The following is a 10636-nucleotide window of genomic DNA, read 5'->3' on the forward strand; positions in this document are numbered from 1 at the left end:
AGCCACGATGGATTTAAGGAGTGAAGAAGCTGTGGTGTATGATACGTACACCTCAATTCTGCCTGCTTGGGAAGCTATGCCCCACAACAAGATTCCAAATTCAGGATCAGAATCATCAGCTCCAAAATCCGGTTGGAATCGGTATGTGATCTACATTGATAAGAAAAAATTATGGGGAAAAGGATGTTATCCGATTGCGCCCAATGTCCAGACATGGGATGCCAAGAAAAAAGATGCCCCCTGCCTTTTAATTGGATCTTGGTGCATAGACCGAGACGTTAGTATAATCAAGAAGCATTCTTTCTCCCCTTTTTAATATATAAAATTTCAAATTTTCCCATGTAGTGATTTTGACTTCTGTTGGAATCAAGATTTTTCCCCATATTTCTCTTTTTTTTTTTTTCAGTAAAAAAATAATTGTTCTAGGCATCACTATACCTAATGAAGCACAATGTTTCACTATTTGTAGATTCACAATACATGGGTTAGTCCATCTTTACCTTAAACAATTTCTTGTGGGCTATCCAAAATGATTGGTGAATAGGGTCATAGGGGCTATGCAACATGCAGTTAAATAAGATTCAACTCCTATAAAAAAAAAAAGTTTAATTATCCGAAGTTTTCAAACTTAAAGTCAGTTGTTTAAGCCTTTAAGATTAAGGTTTCTAGTTTTTTATTTTATATTTTTTTGGGTTTTGCTTGGTGTAACTATGATTGGTTATATCGAGTATGTCACCAGACAAATTTGTCCATATTAGCATGTATAAAGTAAATGTCAAGTGGGGGGGGGCACTAATGACATTTTAATTTAACTTACGAATTTTAAATGTAGAGGGAATAATCCTTACGTTAAAACAAAATATTTAAAAGATAATCATTACACTTGAAATGACAAAAAATTGCGATATTTTTAAAGTAATCAATAAAGCACAGCAAGGTAACCAATCATATAAATTCAAATTTCAATGAAAATTCATCATTCATAAAAAAAATAAAAACAAAATTTCATTGTATTGGCATTTTTATTTTATAGGATAAGTTACACTTGGTTACCTATCTTTTAGAGAAATTACATTTGAGCTACCTCATCTTTCATTAATATTATGTTTCGGTTACCTCATCTTTCATAAATATTAGATTTGGAGTACCTCAGGTATTATGCGTTTGGAGTAATTTTTTTTTTTTTTCTAAGGGAGAGGGATAGGCACACTGAAGAACCACATTGCCCACATGCAATAAGCTAGTAGTGGAAAACACCTTACTTTAGGAGTGCCCCATAAAAAATAAACTACTCCACTGTCACACTTTACTTACTCTAAAAGGCACACTAGCTATTGAGCCCTTGCTTGTTGCCTCCGTTTGTGATCTACAACCACCCTCCATTTGGTCGTGCTGCTATGATATAACGTGTAGTCGTCCTAAGGCAGCAAGATGTATGGTGTAAGCCCCTTATTTCATCTCCCTCAAAGTCTCCTTAGAATATATAGGGGCCGATAGATCCATTATTGGAGACTACAATGGCTCAATTCAACAACGTGGAATCACCTTTCCCCCAAAATCTCCGTTCCGTTTAGGTCTCTTTGACCTAAACTTTAGGGATTAGGATGAGGCCATATGACCATGTTACTAACATCGCCCACTTGGCCGTGCTGGTCAAATGCATAATGTACTTAGTTCCCATTTTCAGGAACATCTGTCATAACATTTTCATTTCCGTTCCAAATCCAATAACAATCATAAAAAAAATTCATTGTACAAAGAACGTTCAACTCCTATTCCAGACTTAGACTATTCTAATCCCATATATATTCCGAACATTTGGTTCAAATTCTAGACTTATATTGTTCTAAGTCTCATTAAATTTACATGCTTAATATAAGCTTTCGCACAAACTCATTTTTGAAAATAACCTTGAGGGGGGGTGAATATGTTGTAACTCGGCAGTTACTGAGAGGGGGGGTGAATCAGTGAGTCCAATTCCGATCCCTAAAAACCTGTCCGATGTCTGACCAAGAAAACCTGATATACCTGTCCTTGTTTGCACACAGTCGTATGCACACTCAACCTCTCATAGGCACTTCCAAGTGTGCACACCCATTCCACATTCCACGCACTTCAATATAAAATGCAAACAACAAGCACCCACAACACAGGGTTTTTACGAGGTTCGACAATTTGCCTACATCCCCGGAGTAGTGCCTGTAAAGGCTTTGTACCTACTCAATACAATACTTTTGACTGCACCCACAGTCAGGAGCACCCACACCCAATTTTCTTAAGCCGAAGCTGAGATGGCACTCATAGTGTCGATACAATGTGTAGCACCCATTACACGGGAGCACCCACTCTCGGTGCTTAGCACCCACTAAGCACACAATAAATAATACAGTAAATTGGGGCTTATATCAATGCCCTACAGTTAAGCCTTGCCTAGCAAATACATCCACAACTAACTAGCATGCTTACAGTTCATCCACAACTAACCTAGCATGTATACATTCATCCACAACTAACCCTAGCATACATACATGCATATAATGTAAAATCAAATGTTATAAAATCTCACAACCGATTGTCAGGGATGACTGGAAACTTGTACTGACAAGTTTGGTGCTCACACATTCTCTCTCCTTGGCTCCTTGCTCTTCAAAGCAAATACATCCTTGCTTTCTTCTCTGCCTCCTTGGCTTTGAGTTAATGTACCATTAACACACTTCAATCACCTCTTTTACCTCCTTTAATGGCCTAAGAACATTTATCATCAAGTATGTATGTTCATTCAAGGACCAACAAAGAGGGGAAAGCTTCTCCTACCAAAAACGTAGTCTTCTTTCACTCAAAAACTCATTTTTATTGCTTCCATGGTGTAGAGCTTGAAAAAATGAAGAAGCTGCAACTTGGTTCACCCAAATCTGAATTAAAATGAGGGAGATATGACCATTTGAAGTTGAAGCAATGAGATAGCCTGAAATGGAATCTTCGTAGGGGTGGCGTAGGCTACACAGGCGGAGCGCACAACAGGGGCGAAATCTGACTGTAGATCTCATATAAAAGATCTTATAATCTAAGCCGTCGGATTAAACCAACGGACAATAGGTCCAAACCATTAGATTTGAATCTCGATGACGTCATTATGACGTAGGCGCTGACATCGTTAGAAGTGTTGTTGATCTATGATTGGTTGCTTTTCCGGATTTTAAAGGAGCTTGTCTCTCACTCACAAAAGAGAAATGCATATCGACCGTTGGATCCGAATCCTCTATGATGGCTTTAATCAGATTTCATGAGATCATTAAGTTCGAAATCTTTTTTACATCTTCTATACACGCGTGAAACACCACAACATACCTTGATAAGGTGTAGCGCCAGTGCATCAAGAATTATGCACCTAACCAATAAAATTCTATGTGCAAACATCTATCTCATCCACGTCAGCGCAAAATCTCAGCAGCCTTTGGATGGGCATCAAGCCTACGTGGTCGAATCTTGGCCATCCATTTCACTTCCCTTTACTCCTCTTTATTACAATCAAGCCCCTGCCTCCATATATTTCAACGCTTAAAGACCCCTTGCAACTCAGACCTTCAAAATCTTTAAATTACACAAAAGCCATTCAAATTTCAAAAATAAATTCCGAAAAATCCACCCAACACTGAGAGCAACTGATGGATTTTCGGTTTGGATGTTCGAACCGACTTTACAGAAACACTTATAACTTTTTCATACGATATCCGATCGAGATGAAATGAAGTGCGTTGGAATCGTAACTGGATGCTCTATGACTTTTCATAAGACTCAATCATCTGAATCATCAATGTAAAAAGACCAAAATGCCCCTACACATTTCCAATGACGTATCTTTCTTATACGGAATCGAAATGCGATGAAATCAGAACCATTGGAAATATTGTATTTTTGTCGTATTATTACATGTAGAACACTTCCTTTAAAAAATTCATCTTTAATTCCGAAACTGCCCTCGACTGCCACAAATGCTGTAACTTCTTCATACGGTATTGGAATGTGACGAAATCAAATGCACTGGACTAGGTAAATTACAATATATCTTTTTCATGAAGAACCGATCTTCCAAAAATATCATTTCCATTACCAAAAATGCCCCCGAGCATAAATAAGCCAATTTTACCAGTTTTGACTCAGAAACCCGCACCACCTAGTAATGATGTATTAAACTACTCCATGCATACCAAGCTGCTCTGTTATCTCATCGGTGACACTGGACACTTTCATGTCATCATTTTCATCCATGTCACCCAAATTGGCCACGTCATCATCGCCATGTGGCCGAGTTGCCAACAAGGACAACCATAAAACAACAAAATAGACTATGCTAGTGAAATTTAAACATTTTCGATTAATGGTTCCCAAACACAACACCTATGTTTATAGTGATTCGATTCAACTCGAGTCTAGTCCATTCCCTACAAGTTGCACTTGTAAGGTATTCCATTAGCTCTTCCCTTTCAGTACAATAGGTAGGGAGAAAAATCTTTACAAACTCTTTTAAGGATAAGAGGATCCATACAATCTCTTTACAGGATGAGAGAGTCTTTTACAATCTCTTTCAAGAGTCCTTACAATCTCTTTAGGATGAGAGGGTCCTTACAATATCTTTAGAATGAAAGGATCCTACACACTGATCTAAGTATGGTCTAGAACAATGTGTAAACAAGGTGTCCAATTCTAGAGTTAACCCAACTCTTAGACAAAAACAAATTTAAAGTAGAATAGAAAGGTTTAGAGTTACCTCTTGTGTGGTGTGTGAATGAAATGTATCTTGTTGTCTTTTCAATGCTTGTGGTAGAATGCCAAATAATGGAGAAGACTTGTATAGAGAGAGTTGAGTTCTTCTTCGAATATATTCTCAAATAGCAAGACTAGAACTCAAACATATAACTTTCTTTTTTTCACTTTAATCCCCAATTAATGTACTTGGATGTGTAGCATTGAGTGTTATTATGTTGTACATAAGTGTGGGCTATTTATAGAGTGAGTGGGTTAAAAGAGAAGTTAGAAATTGTGTCTAACAGACACTTTTTATCTCTGTCAAAAATTACTGGTTCCTACCGGTAGTTACCAGATGAGGTATCCGTTAGAGAAATAGATCCATTAGAATATAGCCATTGGGTCTTGAATATATCCATTGGACAACTTTCAAAACTATCTAGTAGGTCATCCGGTTAACCGGAATAATTACCGGAAGGCATCCGGTAGTTACTGGTACAGTCCGGTAGTTACCGATTGCTCTTGGCTCATTAAAGGCCGATCAAGTTCTGTGAAAACATAACTGAACTGGTAACTATCGGTTCCTACCTGTAGTTCTCAGTAGGCCTCTGCTTTTTTTCCTATTCAGACTGATTATACAAAAACAATTATATCTTACTCTTACAAACTCGGATTGAGATGATTCAAATTGCGTTAGATTCACAAATCAATGCTCTACAATTTTGTAGAAGAAATGATCTTTAGATACTATCATATGAAATGATAAAAGTACCCTTGAACATGAACCTCACTGAAGTCACAACAATTGTCATGACATGTTATAACCAACATGTGTCAAAACTTATTTGGGTCTTATTACTTAGTCATTTGGCATCACCTAGGGACATTCTAGGTTAAAATAAACTTAAGGATGCAATATGAATTCATACTTATGAAATGCAGTATAGTGCTTGTGTATGGTGTGTGTACTATTACATAGAGCTACACTTAAGGTCTTCTATTCGTCGTGTGGTTGGTCCTCAAGAATCTTCATGTTGACTTTGCAAGCTTGATGTTTTCAGTGTACTTCAATTCACTTCAAGCTTTGATACTTTGAGATCTTGATTCTCTAAAGTCTGATATTGTTTGATACCTTCTTCAAGTATTGATACCTACTTGTTGATACTCTTTATTTGATGACTTTAATCTTCATTTCTTCTTTTCATTTATCAAATTCGATCTTTGATATGAAGTCTCTATAAAAAAATACTTGAAGGCAAATTGTGAAATACCTTTATATGTTTGTTATCATCAAAACCAACTATAGGAGTGTGGGCATATTCCTAACACTTTTGTGAAGGAATCAACTATCATATTGCTCGTAGGTATATAGGTTACTCTAATTTCATCATTTTCTACTATATCTCGAATATATTGATATTTTATTTTTATATGTTTTTTTTTTAGTTATTTGAGCCATTATGTATCAAGCTTATTGCTGCTTGATTATCATAGAATATTTTCACTAATCCATTTATAAGATGCATCCCAAATTCATTTAAGAGCCGTCTTATCCAGACTGTATGAGTACTTGTCATACTACAAGCAAGATACTCAGGTTTTTGTGTGTGTCTAACAACACACCCTTGTATTTTGCAATCCTAAGAAACTGTTGCACCTCTGAACATATGACTAGAGATAGACTTACAATCATCTTTGTTCTCTCCAAAATCGGCATTGAAGTATCCAATAACCTCAAAAATTTTCGCTTGAAAACACAATTTCAAGTGTTTTATTTCTTTGATGTACTTCATAATCCTTTTCAATGCTTGCCAGGGCAGAGCCAAGATTACTTTTCTATCTACTTACCAAACTTACTAGACAAGACAAATCAAATCGTATGCACAATATGACGTACATCAAACTACCTACTTCCTGAGCATAGGGTACATTTAACTTTTCTTGTCCTTCTTGACGTTATTGAATTTATGATAGTCTTTCCCTATACAGTCAGAGTTGAAGGATTACAATTCTACATCTTGAATCTTTCCATCACAAAGTTCAAGTATTTTTTCTGACTCAAACACAACCTATGTTATATTTGATCCCTAAGGATTTGAATTCCTAGGTTATAGGATTCTTCCCCCATATTCTTTATTTCAAATCTATTGTTGAGTCCGTACTTGTTTTTTCTTAGAATATCCAAGTTATTTCTAGTCAACAGTATGTTATCAACATATAATGGTAGAATAGTAAAAATACTTCTGCTTTTCAAATATATACACAATTGTCCAATTTATTTGCTATGATTCCTAACTTAAGGATTGTTTTGTAGAATACTAAATACCACTGATGTAAGGACTTTTTAAGTTTACATACTTTACACTTTATCTTCCTGTCCCATTTCCTGAAAACCTTCAGGGTGTTGCATATATATATATATATATATATATATAGTTTCTTCCAACTCACCATTGAGGAAAGCAATTTTCACATCCATTTGAAACAATTTTAATTCCAGATGTGCGACAAGTGTTAATATCAATCTAATAGAGGTAAATTTCACTGCCAACGAGTAAGTTTCTTTGTAATCTATACTACCCTTTTGTGTATATCCTTTTGCAACTAACCGAGCTTTGAATTTATCAATAGACTCAAATACTTTATACTTTTTCTTAAATATCCATTTGCAACCTATGGAATTTTTACCTTTTAGTAGGTCACATAGTTCCATACTTGTTCTTTGTGATAGAGTCAACTTCCTCCCACATGCCATTCAACAATTCATCTGATTCTCGTAATTTTATCGCTTCGTTGTAGGTTACAGGATTGAATTTATCCACATCCGTGTCAACTATATGACAAGATGGTTCACATAAATAAAGATAGTAGTCATATAAATACGTTTGAGGTACTCTTGTTCTCTTACTTCCACTTATCTAAGTTCCAAGTCCTATCCCTGATGATCAACTTGATCTTTAGGGACTTGGATTTTTTGATAAAAAATTTCTGGTTCCATTCAAGGGTCAACATCATAAACATCGTCAATGACTTGTAGGGGTTTTGTATCCTTCTGTTGTGGTTCTTCTTCTGGTCTTTCTAGAAATTATATGTCTTGACTCTCAATTACCACTCTTTCAGGGTGACAGAAACTATATCATTTTGATCTTCCAGAAGACCCTATGAAATTGTATCTGATCATTGTAGAATTCAATTTGTTTCTATATGGCTCAGGTATTAGTACATTGGCTACTAACACCCACTTAGAGTTTTTAAGTTTAATTTTCTACCTGTCCACAGTTCATAGGGAGTAGTCTCAATATATTTAGTGGAAATTCTATTCAAGATATAATCTGTTGTGAGAATGACCTCTCCCTAGAACTCTTTGGAAAAAGAAGAATGTGATAACATGCAACGTACTACATTGAGTAGTATTCTATTCCGTCTTTCAACCACACCATTATGTTGTGGTGTGAAAGACATATTTTTTGTTTAATATTTTCATGTTCTTCACAGAATTTTTCAAACTTAGTGGAGTTCTACTCTCCACCATGATCGGTTTTTAGAACATTAATATTTCTTCCCATAGTTAGCAAATTCGGATTCAGGAATTATTCAGGCGGAGAATTATTCGGAATAATTCGATTGGTTAATTTAAGGATTTGGTCAAAAAAGCAGACAAAATAAAAATCGGATTTGGATTTGGATTTAGGAATTATTCGATAAAAAAATAAAAGTTGGGCAAAAAATTCGGATATTATTTTTATAATTTATTGTATCTATTTTATTTAGTAAGTAATTAACTTGATATGTACACCTAGAGAGAGAAAAGTACTATACAATAAAGTAAAAAACTAGGAAAAAGTTGTCATTGGACTATGGAAGCAATGGTTATTGTAATCCAATTTCTACTCATGAAATAGATTAGTCCCCAAAACAGTGAAAGCAAGATTAAAACCACAATAAAGCAAATAAATAAATTGACACCAAAATTTTTCACTATCCTTGTTCGAGTTCACATGACCCATACTGCACCGAGACTTTTTGTGTGAGTTCACATGACCCATACTGTACCGAGACACACTAATTTTTCATAGTTAAAGCAACAACATAAGAGAAGATCGATCGATACCTGAATCGAGTGTTAGGGTTTCGAGATGCGAGAAGGCCTAGATCGGAGACGAAGAACAAAAAACCCGAAGTGACCAAAAAACAGAGAACTTCAGAATTTCAGATTCAAAGCTTTAACAAAATACTCAAAAAAAAAAAAAAAAGAAGAGTTAAGAAAGAACACATAGCTGTGTAACTTTGTTCGTGACTTCGTCTGCGATGTGCCTACAACCAGCAGAGAAGAGTTAAGAGACTCAAGATTAAGTGACCGGAGTGTCATAGAAGGGACAAGAGAAAAGACTAATTGAGCGTGAGCTGCCGAGCTCACATTTTCATGGCTTCGGCTGAGCAACCTTTGAAGAAACGAAAGTTTACGAATCTATCCTAGAACCTCAAATTATCCATCAGAGCTTCATATCTCCCCTATGTTAGGATGAACCGATGAACTGATGAAGTTATGAGAAAGAAATGAAATAAAGAAGAGATTTGTACTATTGTTACAGAAGAATTAGGTGGAGAAAGAAGATGGGAAGATAGAGGCAGAAAATATGTATTTTCAGGGGTGGGTTTCTTATATGACGTAGTTTTTTTTTTTTGAAAAAAAACTGTTTAAGTGGATCGAATAATTTGGTTCAATTCGATTCGGCCCAGATTATTCACGTTTTAAAATCAAATTAGAAAAAAGCATGCTTTTTACTGATTTTTATTTTTTATTCGGATTCGGTCAGAATTTTTTATTTAATTCGAAAAAATTCTGTTCGGAAGAATTGCTAACTAGGTTTCTTCCTAACTAATTTTGCACTTCAATTCTATAGCATTTGAAACATTCAAATACTTTAGATTTTCTACTTAGTAAATAAATATATTCATACTTGGATAAATCATCAATTAATGTGATAAAATAAATTTTACCAGTATGAGTACTCACATTTTTTTTTTCTTGGGTAAAGCTATGGGTACTCAAAATGTGGCTCACAAATGTTAGAGTGTACCACCTGAGAAGTTCCTTTGCTCTCACTTCCATTGGAAAAGGTTACCTGGTCATCTTTCCAGATAGAAATTTTTAACATACATTATATTCCACTTTAGACAATTTAGGAGATAACCCCATATTTTTTGAATTTCTTGATTCCAGGGTGTGTGAGTCTTATGTGCCATATATATGAATAAATGAGGTTTGTACAATCAATATAAACCAATGAATCAAATCCATTTTTAGTAATAATCTCAATGGTTACATTGAGCACATTTTCAATAGTAGAAAGTAAAAAACAATCCTTATTAGGGACAAAACGTCCTGAAGAAAAAGAATGACGATGTCTTCCAACGGTAACATTAGTGCCTACGAAACGTACAACATGTTACACCCGTGTCCCAATCCGGTCTAATTTGAACTGTTGTGATAGGCCTTGGATTGGAGATCAGAAGTAAGATCAGGTTTTGGCTCGCGGCTGCGCATCACGAAGGGGTAGAGATGACCCCACATGTTCGTGCATTGTATGCCTATCTAAATAGAGGGGATTCATACCTTCCGATCCCACACGGTAAGTGACCCGACTCCCCACACTTGATTTTCAGCACGCATCATAATTACCGAAAGGCCTTGGGCATGGCCGAGGGCAACCACTCGTGCAAGGCCAACCATGGGACAACAAGCTGTCAAGAGGTTTCGATGGGTTGATAGGTTGCTGTTGAGGTTTCGATGCTCGTGGTTCCAACCACTTGCATTGTAAATGGTTCCGGATGATCCCAAATCATTCTTCACACATTCCTCTTGATGTGGGCACCTTATGGACCTAAA

The sequence above is a fragment of the Macadamia integrifolia genome, unplaced genomic scaffold, assembly GCF_013358625.1.
Source record: "Macadamia integrifolia cultivar HAES 741 unplaced genomic scaffold, SCU_Mint_v3 scaffold1276, whole genome shotgun sequence".
NCBI lineage: Eukaryota > Viridiplantae > Streptophyta > Magnoliopsida > Proteales > Proteaceae > Macadamia > Macadamia integrifolia.